General features: G+C 48.7%; 21 non-coding genes across 21 annotated transcripts; all 21 read left to right on the plus strand.

Annotated features, from left to right (window-relative positions):
• Positions 1-1,478: 1,478 nt before the first annotated feature.
• Positions 1,479-1,552, plus strand: Trnan-guu (transfer RNA asparagine (anticodon GUU)). The gene has a single exon. It is a non-coding gene; the product is annotated as a tRNA-Asn (tRNA).
• Positions 1,553-8,785: 7,233 nt separating this feature from the next.
• Trnat-cgu (transfer RNA threonine (anticodon CGU)) lies at positions 8,786-8,857 on the plus strand. The gene has a single exon. It is a non-coding gene; the product is annotated as a tRNA-Thr (tRNA).
• A 318-nt stretch (positions 8,858-9,175) lies between these two features.
• On the plus strand, positions 9,176-9,249 carry Trnan-guu (transfer RNA asparagine (anticodon GUU)). Its single transcript has one exon. It is a non-coding gene; the product is annotated as a tRNA-Asn (tRNA).
• Positions 9,250-9,938: 689 nt separating this feature from the next.
• On the plus strand, positions 9,939-10,010 carry Trnat-cgu (transfer RNA threonine (anticodon CGU)). The gene has a single exon. It is a non-coding gene; the product is annotated as a tRNA-Thr (tRNA).
• A 319-nt stretch (positions 10,011-10,329) lies between these two features.
• On the plus strand, positions 10,330-10,403 carry Trnan-guu (transfer RNA asparagine (anticodon GUU)). Its single transcript has one exon. It is a non-coding gene; the product is annotated as a tRNA-Asn (tRNA).
• Positions 10,404-11,092: 689 nt separating this feature from the next.
• Trnat-cgu (transfer RNA threonine (anticodon CGU)) lies at positions 11,093-11,165 on the plus strand. The gene has a single exon. It is a non-coding gene; the product is annotated as a tRNA-Thr (tRNA).
• Positions 11,166-11,483: 318 nt separating this feature from the next.
• On the plus strand, positions 11,484-11,557 carry Trnan-guu (transfer RNA asparagine (anticodon GUU)). The gene has a single exon. It is a non-coding gene; the product is annotated as a tRNA-Asn (tRNA).
• A 689-nt stretch (positions 11,558-12,246) lies between these two features.
• Positions 12,247-12,319, plus strand: Trnat-cgu (transfer RNA threonine (anticodon CGU)). Its single transcript has one exon. It is a non-coding gene; the product is annotated as a tRNA-Thr (tRNA).
• A 318-nt stretch (positions 12,320-12,637) lies between these two features.
• On the plus strand, positions 12,638-12,711 carry Trnan-guu (transfer RNA asparagine (anticodon GUU)). Its single transcript has one exon. It is a non-coding gene; the product is annotated as a tRNA-Asn (tRNA).
• A 689-nt stretch (positions 12,712-13,400) lies between these two features.
• Positions 13,401-13,473, plus strand: Trnat-cgu (transfer RNA threonine (anticodon CGU)). The gene has a single exon. It is a non-coding gene; the product is annotated as a tRNA-Thr (tRNA).
• A 318-nt stretch (positions 13,474-13,791) lies between these two features.
• Trnan-guu (transfer RNA asparagine (anticodon GUU)) lies at positions 13,792-13,865 on the plus strand. Its single transcript has one exon. It is a non-coding gene; the product is annotated as a tRNA-Asn (tRNA).
• A 689-nt stretch (positions 13,866-14,554) lies between these two features.
• Trnat-cgu (transfer RNA threonine (anticodon CGU)) lies at positions 14,555-14,626 on the plus strand. Its single transcript has one exon. It is a non-coding gene; the product is annotated as a tRNA-Thr (tRNA).
• A 1,073-nt stretch (positions 14,627-15,699) lies between these two features.
• Trnat-cgu (transfer RNA threonine (anticodon CGU)) lies at positions 15,700-15,772 on the plus strand. Its single transcript has one exon. It is a non-coding gene; the product is annotated as a tRNA-Thr (tRNA).
• Positions 15,773-16,090: 318 nt separating this feature from the next.
• On the plus strand, positions 16,091-16,164 carry Trnan-guu (transfer RNA asparagine (anticodon GUU)). The gene has a single exon. It is a non-coding gene; the product is annotated as a tRNA-Asn (tRNA).
• Positions 16,165-16,853: 689 nt separating this feature from the next.
• On the plus strand, positions 16,854-16,926 carry Trnat-cgu (transfer RNA threonine (anticodon CGU)). Its single transcript has one exon. It is a non-coding gene; the product is annotated as a tRNA-Thr (tRNA).
• A 1,072-nt stretch (positions 16,927-17,998) lies between these two features.
• Positions 17,999-18,071, plus strand: Trnat-cgu (transfer RNA threonine (anticodon CGU)). Its single transcript has one exon. It is a non-coding gene; the product is annotated as a tRNA-Thr (tRNA).
• A 318-nt stretch (positions 18,072-18,389) lies between these two features.
• On the plus strand, positions 18,390-18,463 carry Trnan-guu (transfer RNA asparagine (anticodon GUU)). The gene has a single exon. It is a non-coding gene; the product is annotated as a tRNA-Asn (tRNA).
• A 689-nt stretch (positions 18,464-19,152) lies between these two features.
• Trnat-cgu (transfer RNA threonine (anticodon CGU)) lies at positions 19,153-19,225 on the plus strand. The gene has a single exon. It is a non-coding gene; the product is annotated as a tRNA-Thr (tRNA).
• A 318-nt stretch (positions 19,226-19,543) lies between these two features.
• Positions 19,544-19,617, plus strand: Trnan-guu (transfer RNA asparagine (anticodon GUU)). The gene has a single exon. It is a non-coding gene; the product is annotated as a tRNA-Asn (tRNA).
• A 1,834-nt stretch (positions 19,618-21,451) lies between these two features.
• On the plus strand, positions 21,452-21,524 carry Trnat-cgu (transfer RNA threonine (anticodon CGU)). The gene has a single exon. It is a non-coding gene; the product is annotated as a tRNA-Thr (tRNA).
• A 318-nt stretch (positions 21,525-21,842) lies between these two features.
• Positions 21,843-21,916, plus strand: Trnan-guu (transfer RNA asparagine (anticodon GUU)). The gene has a single exon. It is a non-coding gene; the product is annotated as a tRNA-Asn (tRNA).
• The last annotated feature ends 346 nt before the right edge of the window (positions 21,917-22,262 follow it).

A 22,262-nucleotide genomic window follows, 5' to 3' on the forward strand; every position in this document is an offset into this window, starting at 1 on the left:
CTACCTCGAGCAGCATCTAGCGCATGGCAGTACACTGAATGTAACTGATGTTCTACAACCTATGACAAGTATTCTACTGGCCTAGGAGGTTTTCTGAATGCATTGGCAGAACAGTGGATTGTATACATTTTGTAGTATAATGTCATGCTTGGCGATGTCATTCGTTTATGAGCCTCGTTTATGAGCCTCGCTACAGTGTACATGCACGTTATCCATTTGAAGAGGCATAAGCAGATGCTAGCATTCTGCGTGATTCTTGCTGAAGGTGTACAAATTTGGTTATTATACAGAGCAAATTGAACCAAAGACACGGCCTCCGTGGCGCAATTGGCTAGCGCGTTCGTCTGTTAACCGAGAGGTTGGTGGTTCGCGCCCACCCGCGGGCGAAATCGTTTTAACCGTCACCCAGGTGAGGACATACGTCAACTTTGTTAGAGATACACAGCTAGTGTGGCAATTTGGCTGCGAATTAGTGATGCCACAGATGCTTATATACATTCAGCCAGGTGACACTGTAGGTAAAAACCTGGCCCTACACAGACGTTCTACTGTTTTCCGTTTTATTCGCCATGTGTGACACTGCAGTAGAGCGACGCCCACTACAAAAGACGTATTATTTACATTCAGTTTCAGCGTACACGTCGCGAGTGCCATATGACAGGGCCTGTCTCTCGATGTCGATTTGTATTTCGTGGCTCTGAAGTGTCGGTCTGCAGTAGGCTGCTGTTGGCCGAGCGACGTGCAGTCGCCTTACATGAAGCCCCATGGGCAACGTCATTGCCACTGAGGACAACAGCAAACTGTAGCCAGAGAGTGGAGCCGAAAGGCGCATTTCGCAGTCGAGCCACGCTATCCCACAAGCTGTGCACTAGGTCAAGATCTTGCAGTCCGCAAACTTTTGGTGGCCAGACGTTCGTCGTCGATCGTAAGGGCGAAACATTCGAGAGATTAGGAAAACGGCAATGTGGACACCCCCAGCAGCGGCTGTGCGCCAAGTCCGTTATGTGGTCGAGGGCTGCAAGATTCAGTATGATGAAGTGGGAATTCGGGGATAGTTTACAAATGCAAAGCTGCCTCCTTCTTAGCTAAGGGTAGAGCACTGGTCTCGTAAACCAGGGATCGTGAGTTCGTACCTCACAGAAAGCATCCATTTTTTTAACCTTCCTACAACGAGTGGAGCTACCTCGAGCAGAATCTAACACATGGCAGTACACTGAATGTAACGGATGTTCTACAACCTATGACAAGTATTCTACTGGCCTAGGAGGTATTCTGAATGCATTGGCAGAACAGTGGATTGTATGCATTTTGTAGTATAATGTCATGCTTGGCGATGTCATTCGTTTATGAGCCTCGCTACAGTGTACATGCACGTTATCCATGTGAAGAGGCATAAGCGGATGCTAGCATTCTGCGGGCTTCTTGCTGAAAGTGTACGAATTTGGTTATTATACAGAGCAAAGAAATCCAAAGTCACGGCCTCCGTGGCGCAATTGGCTAGCGCGTTCGGCTGTTAACAGAAAGGTTGGTGGTTCGAGCCCTTCCGGGGGCGAAATCGTTTTAACCGTCACCCAGGTGAGGACATACGTCAACTTTGTTAGAGATACACAGCTAGTGTGGCAATTTGGCTGCGAAGGAGTGATGCCACAGATGCTTATACACATTCAGCCAGGTGACACTGTAGGTAAAAACATGGCCCTACACAGACGTTCTACTGTTTTCCGTTTTATTCGCCATGTGTGACACTGCAGTAGAGCGACGCCCACTACAAAAGACGTATTATTTACATTCAATTTCAGCGTATGCGTCGCGAGTGCCATTTGACAGGGCCTGTCTCTCGATGTCGATTTGTATTTCGTGTCTCTGAAGTGTCGGTCTGCAGTAGGCTGCTGTTGGCCGAGCGACGTGCAGTCGCCTTACATGAAGCCCCATGGGCAACGCCAGTGCCACTGTGGACAACAGCAAACTGTAGCCAGAGAGAGAAGCCGAAAGGCGCATTACGCAGTCGAGCCACGCTATCCCACAAGCTGTGCACTAGGTCAAGATCTTGCAGTCCGCAAACGTTTGGTGGCCAGACGTTCGTCGTCGATCGTAAGGGCGAAACAGTCGAGAGATTTGGAAAACGGCAATGTGGACACCCCCAGCAGCGGCTGTGCGCCAAGTCCGTTATGTGGTCGAGGGCTGCAAGATTCAGTATGATGAAGTGGGAATTCGGGGATAGCTTACAAATGCAAATCTGCCTCCTTCTTAGCTAAGGGTAGAGCACTGGTCTCGTAAACCAGGGATCCTGAGTTCGTACCTCACAGAAAGCATCCATTTTTTTAACCTTCCTACAACGAGTGGAGCTACCTCGAGCAGCATCTAACACATGGCAGTACACTGAATGTAACGGATGTTCTACAACCTATTACAAGTATTCTACTGGTTTAGGAGGTTTTCTGAATGCATTGGCAGAACAGTGGATTGTATGCATTTTGTAGTATAATGTCATGCTTGGCGATGTCATTCGTTTATGAGCCTCGCTACAGTGTACATGCACGTTCATTACCGCTGGCGACGCGGCAGCGTGCGGACGTTCGGAGCGCTCAGTGTCACTTGCTTGTTCACGTTGTATTTGTGCTTTCTGTTTCACGTGATTGTGCGTGGTTGTGTGTTCGTGTCGTTGTTTGAAGTATTTGCTGTATGCAGTTAGCCCATTTGGGTTAATTTGCAAAATGGTTCCCACGATTCCAAGGAAAAATACCCTGCAGTTCGAGTTTGACAAGGCTACACGATCAGTTCAGCCAAGTTTACTGGAAGTTAATGAATGGATCGTCGATACAATAGGCATAACCACTGATCAAGTTCACACTGCCTACTACGACCTGGATTTATACTGCTTTTTCGTGAAGCTTCTGAATCCCCTCTTACTGGAACGTCTTTTGCAGAAACATGGCGGCGGCGTCGATTTCCGGCATCGCGACGGCACTGTGAGTACTGTCAAAATTACTAACGCTGATGTCGAGATCTCCAACGTTCGTATTTACAACCTGCCCCCTGAAGTAGACAACTGCTTCTTAAAAGATGTGCTCACTAAATATGGCGAAGTGCGTAACATTCGAGTTGAAAAGTGGTCCAGGCAACATATGTTGCAATGTTTTTCTGGTATCAGATCGGTTGAGATGCAAGTCAAAGTCAACATCCCATCGCATGTATTTGTTTGTGGTTATAAGGTGCAGGTTACCTATTCCGGACAAGCTTCTACGTGTTTCATCTGCAATGAAAGTGGTCATTCACGGCAGAATTGCCCCCAAAGGGTGACCGTCTTAAAGCCTACTTTCCAGCAACGTAAGAGACTCACTTTAGCTGATTTAGTGACAGGTACTCAATTAACAAGTACTGGGCCGTCCCCCTCCAGTGATACTGTGACTGTACATGAAAAACCTTTTGAAGAAGAGTTCCCTGCTATTCCTCTTGCGACGGGCGGGGATCAGAACCCTCTCACCCGTCCCGTCACTGCGGTAGCGTCCAAGAGACGTCGAACGTGCGACAGTAGTAGTTCCGATGAAGGCGTCTCCGTACCGGTAACACCTGCCACACTTGATATCAAACAACCGGCAGGAGACACTGAGCTTTCGCATGACGCTCTACCAGAATCAAGCGTTGAAGTTGATACTTCTTCGCCCGCTGACGGTAGTGCTACGCCCCAGGTTGGTTGTTGCTTACCATCCGCGTCTATCGCGTCGGCTCTCCAACCGACCGATATTGAACCTCAGCACGTTGCCCACAGTTACGTCGGCGGGGTGTGCCCAAGTTCACAACTCGTATCACAGCAATGCGACACTGACAACAAACACGCTGACGAGTGTGTCAACACAGAGCGAGATCTCAGCCTTGCTTGTCAACAACCTGACCGAGAGAGTGTTTCCACACAATCCCAACGTGTGGCCAAACAAGAACTTAGCGTGTCTCTGGAAGGGTTATCCGGCGAGACGCAACTGCACGTTGCTGTCGCAGGGCAACCTGCACAGGAGACCTGTGTAGATTCTCCGATGCCGCTTTCTGCGGAAAAAGTCGCCAGTGGCGGGAGGAACAAAAAGAAATTCCAACCGAACTTGAATGTACCACGCAGCAAACACAAACAGCAAGCCCTCTCGGATGCAAACGATGGTGATGGCCACTCTCCACCAGCTGTTTCACGAATGGACTGGTGTGCTGGAGACGATGATCACGTTAATTTAAAGTAGCTCCGTAAACTACATGGCACAAGCGTACAAGTTCCTGAGTGTTAATGTAAACAGGATCACGTCTGATTTGAAACTTGCAGTCTTTAGGCAGTTCGTATATGAGTCTGCCGCTGATGTACTTCTATTGCAGGAATTCCTTCTTTCAGATCTGGTCATCCCCGGTTTCCACTGTATTACCAATGTTGCTTTCGAGCTTAGCACTGGTACAGCCATTCTCGTGCGTGAGGGCATCCCCGTCTCGGACGTTGAAACACTGGAGTCAGGGCGTGGCATATGCTGCAAAATATTCGGCGTCACGCTCGTGAACCTATACGCGCCCTCCGGGAGTGACCACAGGTTCGCAAGGACCGAGTTCTTTAAAGACGAACTAATTTACTTGCTTCGTAAAAATCCGACTGCCCTTGTATTAGGCGGAGATTTTAACTGTGTTGTGCATCAAAAAGATCAGAGGCCAAATTTTAACTATTGTAAGGAGCTTCATGATCTGGTTTTACGAATGAATCTCCAGGATACGTGGGAACTCCTTCACCCTACCCTTGTGAAATTTACATACTTCACTTCCACCTCGAGTAGCCGCCTCGACAGAATATATGTGTCTTCTCAGCTCGGAGAACATGTTGTTGATTCAGAGGTCATTCCCGTCCCATGTAGCGATCACTGCGCCTACGCAACCGTCATACAACTGGACAGACAACCCACCAAACAATTCAGAGGTCACTGGATGTTGAACTTTTCCCACCTTCAGGACGCCGATCTCGAGGAACTTGTCACACGAACTTGGACTTTTTGTCTTCGCTCTGTCAATAGGTACCGTACGAAAGTAGAGTGGTGGACGTCCTTTGCTAAACCAAAGTGGCGACGGTATTTAATTTCGTACTGTAATACGCAATCGAGGGATGCAAAGAAGACCACGGAATTTTATTATTCAATTTTAAGGGAGCTCTACGACAAACCTGGCGTCAATAATATTTACACTGCTCAAATAAAGCAAATCAAGGCTAAGATGCTCAGTATCAAACGTAAACAACTAGAAGGGTTAAAAATCAAGTCCAAAGTCAACTCTTTGGTTCAATCTGAGACAACTTCCATGTACCATCTTATTAAGCATCAGACCAACCGTAGACGCTTATTTATAGACGAACTGGCAACTGATAACGGGGAAATTCTCACTCGGCAACCTGACATAGTCACGGCAATTCAAAGATATTATCACGGCCTGTATTCGGACTACCCAACCAATGATGGCTTGACTGCTACTGTACTCCAATTCATGGACACGCCCGTTACTGCGGATGATAATCGCGACTTTCTGGCTCCGTTTAGTGTCGAGGAGACTTTAGAACTTATTGTTAAGTCGCCCGCTAACAAAGCCCCAGGACTGGACGGCCTACCCAAGGAGTTTTACCTTCGGTATTGGGATGTAATTGGTGTTACATTTACAGAAATTTTAAATGAAATCATTGCCGGGGCGCCTGTTCCTAATGCGATGAAGGAGGGTAAAATTGTCCTTGTTCCCAAACGCAAAGGGTGTAAGCGATTTGATAATCTGCGCCCACTCACCCTGCTTAATTTTGACTACAAAACTATAGCCAGAGCTGTTAACGCCCGAATGTCGCCGCTCCTTCACAAAGTTGTCTGGCGGCACCAGGCCTGCGTGCCAGGACGGAATGCCATGTCTGCGATGTCTGAAATTAGGGACCTAATCTCCATTGCCTCAGTCACCAACCTGAATTGTGCCCTGCTATTTCTAGACTTTCATAAAGCCTTTGATCATGTGAACCACCGCTATCTTTTTCACATACTGGACAAAATAGGACTCGAGGAAGGGGCATTAAAAGTCCTTCGCAATTTGACATCTGGCATATCGGCGAGGATACAAGTCAATGGACAGCTGACGCAACCAATATCCATTCAGCAGGGTGTCCCCCAGGGCAGTCCACTCTCTATGTCACTTTTTGTGCTGTCACTGGAACCCTTCCTTCGGTCTCTTTATCACCATTTGTCAGGTGTGTCAATGTCAGGTCACACATTCATCGTCCGTGCATACGCTGACGATGTTGCCGTTCTGTTACGCAGTGACGACGAGGTGGTCCGTATTAAACGGGCGATCGACCAGTATAGTGCAGTGTCTGGAGCACAACTAAGTGACCAGAAATGTAAAGTGCTAGATCTCAAGGGTTTTGAGAGCTTAACTATACCGTGGGCGCATCTTGTGGAATCTCACAAACTACTAGGAATCACCTTGAATAGGTGCCCTCTGAAAATGGCGGCCTCCAATTGGAAGTCAGTGACGCATCTGATGCAGGGTACCATTATCGAATGTCGCTGGCGTGCTATGAACATTATAGAAAATATTAGGAGTCTCAATACCTACGTCTTCTCCAAGGCGTATTATGTTGCACAGTTTTTTCCCATTCCCAAGCTTCAGGCCAGAAAGATCATGCAGGTTGCCAATCAATACATCTGGAAGGGAAACATATTTAAATTGTCCTCCGATACACTAGCCAAGTCGAGAACAACTGGTGGGCTTGAGTTGGTTAACATCGCCGGGAAGGCAATGGCCTTGTACGTCAAGCGGACCACGACTTTACTGCATGACAGCCACTGCACTGTTACTCAAAAGTTGTACCTCACAGTGCGTCCAGCGAGTGTGCGACCTCCTATTGACGTTGGAAGAATCCATTACAAATTGAAACACATCAGGGAATTTTTCCTTCATGTTAGTTATACAGATGTTGGTGTTCTACGGCGCCGACCACTGTCAACTCGCGACTTTCAACGTGAGTGGGAAAAGTCGGCGACCCCAAATACAATAGAACGGAAGTATCCGACTACTGACTGGAAAACGGTGTGGGCCAACATCAGCTTGAAAGTACACTCTTCGGATGTTGCTTCAACTTGGTACAGGGTGGTAAATAACACAATTGCCACTAATGAAAAACTAAATGCAATTGGGTTAAGTGACACAAATCTCTGCCTCTGTTGTGGACTCGTCGATTCTCTGATCCATCGGTTTACTTGCGGGGGCCATGCACTGAATTGGCGATGGGTCAAGAAAAGGATTGCGGTACTGTCAAGGAGCGCGGAAGACAATCTGCAACTGGATATCCTACTGCGTCCCGACAAAAAGTTTTATCCAGCCACGAAAAACAACACAGTAATGTGGATCCTAGGGCACTACGTCAACTACATCGTTAATGTTCGTGGAGAAGACGATTATATTAGTTTTCTGACCTACATGGAGCTGGCATACTGGAAGATTCAATGTGTCACTAACAGTAAAAAATTATTCGGAAACATGATGGACATCACCTTTGAAAAACATGGCATAGGATGACCACATTGGATGATCGAAGCCAATCAAGAGGAAATCTATTCTGTTTTATTCTATTTTTTCTTAAGTTACACTTTCTGTTATACCTGGTCAGTTTACTTCTTTTCATTAGTCTCCTTATACTTGTTTGCTTATTCGTGTCAATTTCACACCTCTAACGGAAGAGCAAAGTATTTCGATATGGATCAAAACACACAACTGACACACGACAAAGAAGAAATGTTCCTTTCCAAATGTGTCAGCACTATATACCTCGGAGCAGAGGAGAAACAACTATAAAAATATTAATACTATAACAAAATAAGATATGTATAAAAACTGTCTGCTTGGAGAAGTGACTCAGGGATGGGCAGGGGGAGCCATCGTGGACAGGCCTCGGGATTCGACCCCTGCCCGCTTTGTCTCCACCTGCACGGAACTGACCACTCACCAATTCTTTTACACAAGAGACAGGAAAAAAAAAGTGGCGCAATCGGCTAGCGCGTTCGGCTGTTAACCGAAAGGTTGGTGGTTCGAGCCCAACCAGGGGCGAAATCGTTTTATCCGTCACCGAGGTGAGGACATACATCAACTTTGTTAGTGATACACAGCTAATGTGGCAATTTGGCTGCGAAGGAGTGATGCCACAGATGCTTATACACATTCAGGCAGGTGGCACAGTAGGTAAAAACATGGCCCTACACAGACGTTCTACTGTTTTCCTTTCCTATTTATTCACCATGTGTGACACTGCAGTGGAGCGACGCCCACTACAAAAGACGTTTTATTTACATTCAATTTCAGCGTATGCGTCGCGAGTGCCATATGACAGGGCCTGTCTCTCGATATCGATTTGTATTTTGTGTCTCTTAAGTATCGGTCTGCAGTAGGCCGCTGTTGGCCGAGCGACGTGCAGTCGCCTTACATGAAGCCCCATGGGCAACGCCAGTGCCACTGTGAATAACAGCAAACTGTAGCCAGAGAGTGGAGCCGAAAGGCGCATTTCGCAGTCGAGCCACGTTATCCCACAAGCTGTGCACTAGGACAAGAAATTGCAGACCGCAAACTTTTGGTGGCCTGACGGTCGTCGCCGATCGTAAGGGCGAAACAGTCGAGAGATTTGGAGAACGGCAATGTGGACACTCCCAGCAGCAGCAGTGCGCCAAATCAATTATCTGGTCGAGGGCTGCAAGATTCAGTGTGATGAAGTGAGAATTCGGGGATAGCCCGCAAACTCAAGGCTGCCGCCTTCTTAGCTCAGTGGTAGAGCACTGGTCTCGTAAACCAGGGGTCGTGAGTTCGAACCTGACAGAAGGCATCCATTTTTTTAACTTTCCTGCAACGTGCGGAGCTACCTCGAGCAATATCTATCACATGGCAGTACACTGAATGAAAGGGATGTTCTACAACCTATGACAAGTATTCTACTGGCCTAGGAGGTTTTCTGAATGCATAGGCAGAACATTGGTTTGTACGCATTTTGTAGTATAATGTCATTCGTTTATGAGCGTCGCTACAGTGTGCATGCACGTTAACCATGTGAAGGGGCATAAGCAGATGCTACCATTCTGCGAGATTCCTGCAGAATGTGTACGAATTAAGTTGATATAGATTGCACAAGTGAGCCAAAGTCGACGCCTCCGTGGCGCAATCGGCTAGCGCGTTCGGCTGTTAACCGAAAGGTTGGTGGTTCGAGCCCACCCGGGGGCGAAATCGTTTTATCCGTCACCGAGGTGAGGACATACATCAACTTTGTTAGAGATACACAGCTAGTGTGGCAATTTGGCTGCGAAGGAGTGATGCCACAGATGCTTATACACATTCAGGCAGGTGGCACAGTAGGTAAAAACATGGCCCTACACAGACGTTCTACTGTTTTCCTATTTATTCACCATGTGTGACACTGCAGTGGAGCGACGCCCACTACAAAAGACGTTTTATTTACATTCAATTTCAGCGTATGCGTCGCGAGTGCCATATGACAGGGCCTGTCTCTCGATGTCGATTTGTATTTTGTGTCTCTTAAGTGTCGGTCTGCAGTAGGCCGCTGTTGGCCGAGCGACGTGCAGTCGCCTTACATGAAGCCCCATGGGCAACGCCAGTGCCACTGTGAACAACAGCAAACTGTAGCCAGAGAGTGGAGCCGAAAGGCGCATTTCGCAGTCGAGCCACGTTATCCCACAAGCTGTGCACTAGGACAAGAAATTGCAGACCGCAAACTTTTGGTGGCCTGACGGTCGTCGCCGATCGTAAGGGCGAAACACTCGAGAGATTTGGAGAACGGCAATGTGGACACTCCCAGCAGCAGCAGTGCGCCAAATCAATTATCTGGTCGAGGGCTGCAAGATTCAGTGTGATGAAGTGAGAATTCGGGGATAGCTCGCATATTCAAAGCTGCCGCCTTCTGAGCTCAGTGGTAGAGCACTGGTCTCGTAAACCAGGAGTCGTGAGTTCGAACCTCACAGAAGGCATCCATTTTTTTTAACTTTCCTGCAACGTGCGGAGCTACCTCGAGCAATATCTATCACATGGCAGTACACTGAATGAAAGGGATGTTCTACAACCTATGACAAGTATTCTACTGGCCTAGGAGGTTTTCTGAATGCATAGGCAGAACAGTGGTTTGTACGCATTTTGTAGTATAATGTCATTCGTTTATGAGCGTCGCTACAGTGTGCATGCACGTTAATCATGTGAAGGGGCATAAGCAGATGCTACCATTCTGCGAGATTCCTGCAGAATGTGTACGAATTGCGTTGATATAGATTGCACAAGTGAGCCAAAGTCGACGCCTCCGTGGCGCAATCGGCTGGCGCGTTCGGCTGTTAACCGAAAGGTTGGTGGTTCGAGCCCACCCGGGGGCGAAATCGTTTTATCCATCACCGAGGTGAGGACATACATCAACTTTGTTAGAGATACACAGCTAGTGTGGCAATTTGGCTGCGAAGGAGTGATGCCACAGATGCTTATACACATTCAGGCAGGTGGCACAGTAGGTAAAAACATGGCCCTACACAGACGTTCTACTGTTTTCCTATTTATTCACCATGTGTGACACTGCAGTGGAGCGACGCCCACTACAAAAGACGTTTTATTTACATTCAATTTCAGCGTATGCGTCGCGAGTGCCATATGACAGGGCCTGTCTCTCGATGTCGATTTGTATTTTGTGTCTCTTAAGTGTCGGTCTGCAGTAGGCCGCTGTTGGCCGAGCGACGTGCGGTCGCCTTACATGAAGCCCCATGGGCAACGCCAGTGCCACTGTGAACAACAGCAAACTGTAGCCAGAGAGTGGAGCCGAAAGGCGCATTTCGCAGTCGAGCCACGTTATCCCACAAGCTGTGCACTAGGACAAGAAATTGCAGACCGCAAACTTTTGGTGGCCTGACGGTCGTCGCCGATCGTAAGGGCGAAACACTCGAGAGATTTGGAGAACGGCAATGTGGACACTCCCAGCAGCAGCAGTGCGCCAAATCAATTATCTGGTCGAGGGCTGCAAGATTCAGTGTGATGAAGTGAGAATTCGGGGATAGCCCGCAAATTCAAGGCTGCCGCCTTCTTAGCTCAGTGGTAGAGCACTGGTCTCGTAAAACCAGGGGTCGTGAGTTCGAACCTCACAGAAGGCATCCATTTTTTTAACTTTCCTGCAACGTGCGGAGCTACCTCGAGCAATATCTATCACATGGCAGTACACTGAATGAAAGGGATGTTCTACAACCTATGACAAGTATTCTACTGGCCTAGGAGGTTTTCTGAATGCATAGGCAGAACAGTGGTTTGTACGCATTTTGTAGTATAATGTCATTCGTTTATGAGCGTCGCTACAGTGTGCATGCACGTTAACCATGTGAAGGGGCATAAGCAGATGCTACCATTCTGCGAGATTCCTGCAGAATGTGTACGAATTGCGTTGATATAGATTGCACAAGTGAGCCAAAGTCGACGCCTCCGTGGCGCAATCGGCTAGCGCGTTCGGCTGTTAACCAAAAGGTTGGTGGTTCGAGCCCACCGGGGGGCGAAATCGTTTTATCCGTCACCGAGGTGAGGACATACATCAACTTTGTTAGAGATACACAGCTAGTGTGGCAATTTGGCTGCGAAGGAGTGATGCCACAGATGCTTATACACATTCAGGCAGGTGGCACAGTAGGTAAAAACATGGCCCTACACAGACGTTCTACTGTTTTCCTATTTATTCACCATGTGTGACACTGCAGTGGAGCGACGCCCACTACAAAAGACGTTTTATTTACATTCAATTTCAGCGTATGCGTCGCGAGTGCCATATGACAGGGCCTGTCTCTCGATGTCGATTTGTATTTTGTGTCTCTTAAGTGTCGGTCTGCAGTAGGCCGCTGTTGGCCGAGCGACGTGCGGTCGCCTTACATGAAGCCCCATGGGCAACGCCAGTGCCACTGTGAACAACAGCAAACTGTAGCCAGAGAGTGGAGCCGAAAGGCGCATTTCGCAGTCGAGCCACGTTATCCCACAAGCTGTGCACTAGGACAAGAAATTGCAGACCGCAAACCTTTGGTGGCCTGACGGTCGTCGCCGATCGTAAGGGCGAAACACTCGAGAGATTTGGAGAACGGCAATGTGGACACTCCCAACAGCAGCAGTGCGCCAAATCAATTATCTGGTCGAGGGCTGCAAGATTCAGTGTGATGAAGTGAGAATTCGGGGATAGCCCGCAAATTTAAGGCTGCCGCCTTCTTAGCTCAGTGGTAGAGCGCTGGTCTCGTAAAACCAGGGGTCGTGAGTTCGAACCTCACAGAAGGCATCCATTTTTTTAACTTTCCTGCAATGTGCGGAGCTACCTCGAGCAATATCTATCACATGGCAGTACACTGAATGAAAGGGATGTTCTACAACCTATGACAAGTATTCTACTGGCCTAGGAGGTTTTCTGAATGCATAGGCAGAACAGTGGTTTGTACGCATTTTGTAGTATAATGTCATTCGTTTATGAGCGTCGCTACAGTGTGCATGCACGTTAACCATGTGAAGGGGCATAAGCAGATGCTACCATTCTGCGAGATTCCTGCAGAATGTGTACGAATTGCGTTGATATAGATTGCACAAGTGAGCCAAAGTCGACGCCTCCGTGGCGCAATCGGCTGGCGCGTTCGGCTGTTAACCAAAAGGTTGGTGGTTCGAGCCCACCTGGGGGCGAAATCGTTTTATCCGTCACCGAGGTGAGGACATACATCAACTTTGTTAGAGATACACAGCTAGTGTGGCAATTTGGCTGCGAAGGAGTGATGCCACAGATGCTTATACACATTCAGGCAGGTGGCACAGTAGGTAAAAACATGGCCCTACACAGACGTTCTACTGTTTTCCTATTTATTCACCATGTGTGACACTGCAGTGGAGCGACGCCCACTACAAAAGACGTTTTATTTACATTCAATTTCAGCGTATGCGTCGCGAGTGCCATATGACAGGGCCTGTCTCTCGATGTCGATTTGTATTTTGTGTCTCTTAAGTGTCGGTCTGCAGTAGGCCGCTGTTGGCCGAGCGACGTGCGGTCGCCTTACATGAAGCCCCATGGGCAACGCCAGTGCCACTGTGAACAACAGCAAACTGTAGCCAGAGAGTGGAGCCGAAAGGCGCATTTCGCAGTCGAGCCACGTTATCCCACAAGCTGTGCACTAGGACAAGAAATTGCAGACCGCAAACCTTTGGTGGCCTGACGGTCGTCGCCGATCGTAAGGGCGAAACACTCGAGAGATTTGGAGAACGGCAATGTGGACACTCCCAACAGCAGCAGTGCGCCAAATCAATTATCTGGTCGAGGGCTGCAAGATTCAGTGTGATGAAGTGAGAATTCGGGGATAGCCCGCAAATTTAAGGCTGCCGCCTTCTTAGCTCAGTGGTAGAGCGCTGGTCTCGTAAAACCAGGGGTCGCGAGTTCGAACCTCACAGAAGGCATCCATTTTTTTAACTTTCCTGCAATGTGCGGAGCTACCTCGAGCAATATCTATCACATGGCAGTACACTGAATGAAAGGGATGTTCTACAACCTATGACAAGTATTCTACTGGCCTAGGAGGTTTTCTGAATGCATAGGCAGAACAGTGGTTTGTACGCATTTTGTAGTATAATGTCATTCGTTTATGAGCGTCGCTACAGTGTGCATGCACGTTAACCATGTGAAGGGGCATAAGCAGATGCTACCATTCTGCGAGATTCCTGCAGAATGTGTACGAATTGCGTTGATATAGATTGCACAAGTGAGCCAAAGTCGACGCCTCCGTGGCGCAATCGGCTGGCGCGTTCGGCTGTTAACCAAAAGGTTGGTGGTTCGAGCCCACCTGGGGGCGAAATCGTTTTATCCGTCACCGAGGTGAGGACATACATCAACTTTGTTAGAGATACACAGCTAGTGTGGCAATTTGGCTGCGAAGGAGTGATGCCACAGATGCTTATACACATTCAGGCAGGTGGCACAGTAGGTAAAAACATGGCCCTACACAGACGTTCTACTGTTTTCCTATTTATTCACCATGTGTGACACTGCAGTGGAGCGACGCCCACTACAAAAGACGTTTTATTTACATTCAATTTCAGCGTATGCGTCGCGAGTGCCATATGACAGGGCCTGTCTCTCGATGTCGATTTGTATTTTGTGTCTCTTAAGTGTCGGTCTGCAGTAGGCCGCTGTTGGCCGAGCGACGTGCGGTCGCCTTACATGAAGCCCCATGGGCAACGCCAGTGCCACTGTGAACAACAGCAAACTGTAGCCAGAGAGTGGAGCCGAAAGGCGCATTTCGCAGTCGAGCCACGTTATCCCACAAGCTGTGCACTAGGACAAGAAATTGCAGACCGCAAACTTTTGGTGGCCTGACGGTCGTCGCCGATCGTAAGGGCGAAACAGTCGAGAGATTTGGAGAACGGCAATGTGGACGCTCCCAGCAGCAGCAGTGCGCCAAATCAATTATCTGGTCGAGGGCTGCAAGATTCAGTGTGATGAAGTGAGAATTCGGGGATAGCTCGCACATTCAAAGCTGCCGCCTTATGAGCTCAGTGGTAGAGCACTGGTCTCGTAAACCAGGAGTCGTGAGTTCGAACCTCACAGAAGGCATCCATTTTTTTTAACTTTCCTGCAACGTGCGGAGCTACCTCGAGCAATATCTATCACATGGCAGTACACTGAATGAAAGGGATGTTCTACAACCTATGACAAGTATTCTACTGGCCTAGGAGGTTTTCTGAATGCATAGGCAGAACAGTGGTTTGTATGCATTTTGTAGTATAATGTCATTCGTTTATGAGCGTCGCTACAGTGTGCATGCACGTTAACCATGTGAAGGGGCATAAGCAGATGCTACCATTCTGCGAGATTCCTGCAGAATGTGTACGAATTGCGTTGATATAGATTGCACAAGTGAGCCAAAGTCGACGCCTCCGTGGCGCAATCGGCTGGCGCGTTCGGCTGTTAACCAAAAGGTTGGTTAACCTGGGGGCGAAATCGTTTTATCCGTCACCGAGGTGAGGACATACATCAACTTTGTTAGAGATACACAGCTAGTGTGGCAATTTGGCTGCGAAGGAGTGATGCCACAGATGCTTATACACATTCAGGCAGGTGGCACAGTAGGTAAAAACATGGCCCTACACAGACGTTCTACTGTTTTCCTATTTATTCACCATGTGTGACACTGCAGTGGAGCGACGCCCACTACAAAAGACGTTTTATTTACATTCAATTTCAGCGTATGCGTCGCGAGTGCCATATGACAGGGCCTGTCTCTCGATGTCGATTTGTATTTTGTGTCTCTTAAGTGTCGGTCTGCAGTAGGCCGCTGTTGGCCGAGCGACGTGCGGTCGCCTTACATGAAGCCCCATGGGCAACGCCAGTGCCACTGTGAACAACAGCAAACTGTAGCCAGAGAGTGGAGCCGAAAGGCGCATTTCGCAGTCGAGCCACGTTATCCCACAAGCTGTGCACTAGGACAAGAAATTGCAGACCGCAAACTTTTGGTGGCCTGACGGTCGTCGCCGATCGTAAGGGCGAAACACTCGAGAGATTTGGAGAACGGCAATGTGGACACTCCCAGCAGCAGCAGTGCGCCAAATCAATTATCTGGTCGAGGGCTGCAAGATTCAGTGTGATGAAGTGAGAATTCGGGGATAGCCCGCAAAGTCAAGGCTGCCGCCTTCTTAGCTCAGTGGTAGAGCACTGGTCTCGTAAAACCAGGGGTCGTGAGTTCGAACCTCACAGAAGGCATCCATTTTTTTAACTTTCCTGCAACGTGCGGAGCTACCTCGAGCAATATCTATCACATGGCAGTACACTGAATGAAAGGGATGTTCTACAACCTATGACAAGTATTCTACTGGCCTAGGAGGTTTTCTGAATGCATAGGCAGAACAGTGGTTTGTACGCATTTTGTAGTATAATGTCATTCGTTTATGAGCGTCGCTACAGTGTGCATGCACGTTAACCATGTGAAGGGGCATAAGCAGATGCTACCATTCTGCGAGATTCCTGCAGAATGTGTACGAATTGCGTTGATATAGATTGCACAAGTGAGCCAAAGTCGACGCCTCCGTGGCGCAATCGGCTAGCGCGTTCGGCTGTTAACCAAAAGGTTGGTGGTTCGAGCCCACCGGGGGGCGAAATCGTTTTATCCGTCACCGAGGTGAGGACATACATCAACTTTGTTAGAGATACACAGCTAGTGTGGCAATTTGGCTGCGAAGGAGTGATGCCACAGATGCTTATACACATTCAGGCAGGTGGCACAGTAGGTAAAAACATGGCCCTACACAGACGTTCTACTGTTTTCCTATTTATTCACCATGTGTGACACTGCAGTGGAGCGACGCCCACTACAAAAGACGTTTTATTTACATTCAATTTCAGCGTATGCGTCGCGAGTGCCATATGACAGGGCCTGTCTCTCGATGTCGATTTGTATTTTGTGTCTCTTAAGTGTCGGTCTGCAGTAGGCCGCTGTTGGCCGAGCGACGTGCGGTCGCCTTACATGAAGCCCCATGGGCAACGCCAGTGCCACTGTGAACAACAGCAAACTGTAGCCAGAGAGTGGAGCCGAAAGGCGCATTTCGCAGTCGAGCCACGTTATCCCACAAGCTGTGCACTAGGACAAGAAATTGCAGACCGCAAACCTTTGGTGGCCTGACGGTCGTCGCCGATCGTAAGGGCGAAACACTCGAGAGATTTGGAGAACGGCAATGTGGACACTCCCAACAGCAGCAGTGCGCCAAATCAATTATCTGGTCGAGGGCTGCAAGATTCAGTGTGATGAAGTGAGAATTCGGGGATAGCCCGCAAATTTAAGGCTGCCGCCTTCTTAGCTCAGTGGTAGAGCGCTGGTCTCGTAAAACCAGGGGTCGTGAGTTCGAACCTCACAGAAGGCATCCATTTTTTTAACTTTCCTGCAATGTGCGGAGCTACCTCGAGCAATATCTATCACATGGCAGTACACTGAATGAAAGGGATGTTCTACAACCTATGACAAGTATTCTACTGGCCTAGGAGGTTTTCTGAATGCATAGGCAGAACAGTGGTTTGTACGCATTTTGTAGTATAATGTCATTCGTTTATGAGCGTCGCTACAGTGTGCATGCACGTTAACCATGTGAAGGGGCATAAGCAGATGCTACCATTCTGCGAGATTCCTGCAGAATGTGTACGAATTGCGTTGATATAGATTGCACAAGTGAGCCAAAGTCGACGCCTCCGTGGCGCAATCGGCTGGCGCGTTCGGCTGTTAACCAAAAGGTTGGTTAACCTGGGGGCGAAATCGTTTTATCCGTCACCGAGGTGAGGACATACATCAACTTTGTTAGAGATACACAGCTAGTGTGGCAATTTGGCTGCGAAGGAGTGATGCCACAGATGCTTATACACATTCAGGCAGGTGGCACAGTAGGTAAAAACATGGCCCTACACAGACGTTCTACTGTTTTCCTATTTATTCACCATGTGTGACACTGCAGTGGAGCGACGCCCACTACAAAAGACGTTTTATTTACATTCAATTTCAGCGTATGCGTCGCGAGTGCCATATGACAGGGCCTGTCTCTCGATGTCGATTTGTATTTTGTGTCTCTTAAGTGTCGGTCTGCAGTAGGCCGCTGTTGGCCGAGCGACGTGCGGTCGCCTTACATGAAGCCCCATGGGCAACGCCAGTGCCACTGTGAACAACAGCAAACTGTAGCCAGAGAGTGGAGCCGAAAGGCGCATTTCGCAGTCGAGCCACGTTATCCCACAAGCTGTGCACTAGGACAAGAAATTGCAGACCGCAAACTTTTGGTGGCCTGACGGTCGTCGCCGATCGTAAGGGCGAAACACTCGAGAGATTTGGAGAACGGCAATGTGGACACTCCCAGCAGCAGCAGTGCGCCAAATCAATTATCTGGTCGAGGGCTGCAAGATTCAGTGTGATGAAGTGAGAATTCGGGGATAGCCCGCAAAGTCAAGGCTGCCGCCTTCTTAGCTCAGTGGTAGAGCACTGGTCTCGTAAAACCAGGGGTCGTGAGTTCGAACCTCACAGAAGGCATCCATTTTTTTAACTTTCCTGCAACGTGCGGAGCTACCTCGAGCAATATCTATCACATGGCAGTACACTGAATGAAAGGGATGTTCTACAACCTATGACAAGTATTCTACTGGCCTAGGAGGTTTTCTGAATGCATAGGCAGAACAGTGGTTTGTACGCATTTTGTAGTATAATGTCATTCGTTTATGAGCGTCGCTACAGTGTGCATGCACGTTAACCATGTGAAGGGGCATAAGCAGATGCTACCATTCTGCGAGATTCCTGCAGAATGTGTACGAATTGCGTTGATATAGATTGCACAAGTGAGCCAAAGTCGACGCCTCCGTGGCGCAATCGGCTAGCGCGTTCGGCTGTTAACCAAAAGGTTGGTGGTTCGAGCCCACCGGGGGGCGAAATCGTTTTATCCGTCACCGAGGTGAGGACATACATCAACTTTGTTAGAGATACACAGCTAGTGTGGCAATTTGGCTGCGAAGGAGTGATGCCACAGATGCTTATACACATTCAGGCAGGTGGCACAGTAGGTAAAAACATGGCCCTACACAGACGTTCTACTGTTTTCCTATTTATTCACCATGTGTGACACTGCAGTGGAGCGACGCCCACTACAAAAGACGTTTTATTTACATTCAATTTCAGCGTATGCGTCGCGAGTGCCATATGACAGGGCCTGTCTCTCGATGTCGATTTGTATTTTGTGTCTCTTAAGTGTCGGTCTGCAGTAGGCCGCTGTTGGCCGAGCGACGTGCGGTCGCCTTACATGAAGCCCCATGGGCAACGCCAGTGCCACTGTGAACAACAGCAAACTGTAGCCAGAGAGTGGAGCCGAAAGGCGCATTTCGCAGTCGAGCCACGTTATCCCACAAGCTGTGCACTAGGACAAGAAATTGCAGACCGCAAACCTTTGGTGGCCTGACGGTCGTCGCCGATCGTAAGGGCGAAACACTCGAGAGATTTGGAGAACGGCAATGTGGACACTCCCAACAGCAGCAGTGCGCCAAATCAATTATCTGGTCGAGGGCTGCAAGATTCAGTGTGATGAAGTGAGAATTCGGGGATAGCCCGCAAATTTAAGGCTGCCGCCTTCTTAGCTCAGTGGTAGAGCGCTGGTCTCGTAAAACCAGGGGTCGTGAGTTCGAACCTCACAGAAGGCATCCATTTTTTTAACTTTCCTGCAATGTGCGGAGCTACCTCGAGCAATATCTATCACATGGCAGTACACTGAATGAAAGGGATGTTCTACAACCTATGACAAGTATTCTACTGGCCTAGGAGGTTTTCTGAATGCATAGGCAGAACAGTGGTTTGTACGCATTTTGTAGTATAATGTCATTCGTTTATGAGCGTCGCTACAGTGTGCATGCACGTTAACCATGTGAAGGGGCATAAGCAGATGCTACCATTCTGCGAGATTCCTGCAGAATGTGTACGAATTGCGTTGATATAGATTGCACAAGTGAGCCAAAGTCGACGCCTCCGTGGCGCAATCGGCTGGCGCGTTCGGCTGTTAACCAAAAGGTTGGTGGTTCGAGCCCACCTGGGGGCGAAATCGTTTTATCCGTCACCGAGGTGAGGACATACATCAACTTTGTTAGAGATACACAGCTAGTGTGGCAATTTGGCTGCGAAGGAGTGATGCCACAGATGCTTATACACATTCAGGCAGGTGGCACAGTAGGTAAAAACATGGCCCTACACAGACGTTCTACTGTTTTCCTATTTATTCACCATGTGTGACACTGCAGTGGAGCGACGCCCACTACAAAAGACGTTTTATTTACATTCAATTTCAGCGTATGCGTCGCGAGTGCCATATGACAGGGCCTGTCTCTCGATGTCGATTTGTATTTTGTGTCTCTTAAGTGTCGGTCTGCAGTAGGCCGCTGTTGGCCGAGCGACGTGCGGTCGCCTTACATGAAGCCCCATGGGCAACGCCAGTGCCACTGTGAACAACAGCAAACTGTAGCCAGAGAGTGGAGCCGAAAGGCGCATTTCGCAGTCGAGCCACGTTATCCCACAAGCTGTGCACTAGGACAAGAAATTGCAGACCGCAAACTTTTGGTGGCCTGACGGTCGTCGCCGATCGTAAGGGCGAAACAGTCGAGAGATTTGGAGAACGGCAATGTGGACGCTCCCAGCAGCAGCAGTGCGCCAAATCAATTATCTGGTCGAGGGCTGCAAGATTCAGTGTGATGAAGTGAGAATTCGGGGATAGCTCGCACATTCAAAGCTGCCGCCTTATGAGCTCAGTTGTAGAGCACTGGTCTCGTAAACCAGGAGTCGTGAGTTCGAACCTCACAGAAGGCATCCATTTTTTTTAACTTTCCTGCAACGTGCGGAGCTACCTCGAGCAATATCTATCACATGGCAGTACACTGAATGAAAGGGATGTTCTACAACCTATGACAAGTATTCTACTGGCCTAGGAGGTTTTCTGAATGCATAGGCAGAACAGTGGTTTGTATGCATTTTGTAGTATAATGTCATTCGTTTATGAGCGTCGCTACAGTGTGCATGCACGTTAACCATGTGAAGGGGCATAAGCAGATGCTACCATTCTGCGAGATTCCTGCAGAATGTGTACGAATTGCGTTGATATAGATTGCACAAGTGAGCCAAAGTCGACGCCTCCGTGGCGCAATCGGCTGGCGCGTTCGGCTGTTAACCAAAAGGTTGGTTAACCTGGGGGCGAAATCGTTTTATCCGTCACCGAGGTGAGGACATACATCAACTTTGTTAGAGATACACAGCTAGTGTGGCAATTTGGCTGCGAAGGAGTGATGCCACAGATGCTTATACACATTCAGGCAGGTGGCACAGTAGGTAAAAACATGGCCCTACACAGACGTTCTACTGTTTTCCTATTTATTCACCATGTGTGACACTGCAGTGGAGCGACGCCCACTACAAAAGACGTTTTATTTACATTCAATTTCAGCGTATGCGTCGCGAGTGCCATATGACAGGGCCTGTCTCTCGATGTCGATTTGTATTTTGTGTCTCTTAAGTGTCGGTCTGCAGTAGGCCGCTGTTGGCCGAGCGACGTGCGGTCGCCTTACATGAAGCCCCATGGGCAACGCCAGTGCCACTGTGAACAACAGCAAACTGTAGCCAGAGAGTGGAGCCGAAAGGCGCATTTCGCAGTCGAGCCACGTTATCCCACAAGCTGTGCACTAGGACAAGAAATTGCAGACCGCAAACTTTTGGTGGCCTGACGGTCGTCGCCGATCGTAAGGGCGAAACACTCGAGAGATTTGGAGAACGGCAATGTGGACACTCCCAGCAGCAGCAGTGCGCCAAATCAATTATCTGGTCGAGGGCTGCAAGATTCAGTGTGATGAACTGAGAATTCGGGGATAGCCCGCAAAGTCAAGGCTGCCGCCTTCTTAGCTCAGTGGTAGAGCACTGGTCTCGTAAAACCAGGGGTCGTGAGTTCGAACCTCACAGAAGGCATCCATTTTTTTAACTTTCCTGCAACGTGCGGAGCTACCTCGAGCAATATCTATCACATGGCAGTACACTGAATGAAAGGGATGTTCTACAACCTATGACAAGTATTCTACTGGCCTAGGAGGTTTTCTGAATGCATAGGCAGAACAGTGGTTTGTACGCATTTTGTAGTATAATGTCATTCGTTTATGAGCGTCGCTACAGTGTGCATGCACGTTAACCATGTGAAGGGGCATAAGCAGATGCTACCATTCTGCGAGATTCCTGCAGAATGTGTACGAATTGCGTTGATATAGATTGCACAAGTGAGCCAAAGTCGACGCCTCCGTGGCGCAATCGGCTAGCGCGTTCGGCTGTTAACCAAAAGGTTGGTGGTTCGAGCCCACCGGGGGGCGAAATCGTTTTATCCGTCACCGAGGTGAGGACATACATCAACTTTGTTAGAGATACACAGCTAGTGTGGCAATTTGGCTGCGAAGGAGTGATGCCACAGATGCTTATACACATTCAGGCAGGTGGCACAGTAGGTAAAAACATGGCCCTACACAGACGTTCTACTGTTTTCCTATTTATTCACCATGTGTGACACTGCAGTGGAGCGACGCCCACTACAAAAGACGTTTTATTTACATTCAATTTCAGCGTATGCGTCGCGAGTGCCATATGACAGGGCCTGTCTCTCGATGTCGATTTGTATTTTGTGTCTCTTAAGTGTCGGTCTGCAGTAGGCCGCTGTTGGCC

This window comes from Schistocerca gregaria, chromosome 5, assembly GCF_023897955.1.
Source record: "Schistocerca gregaria isolate iqSchGreg1 chromosome 5, iqSchGreg1.2, whole genome shotgun sequence".
In the NCBI taxonomy this organism is placed as follows: Eukaryota; Metazoa; Arthropoda; class Insecta; order Orthoptera; family Acrididae; genus Schistocerca; species Schistocerca gregaria.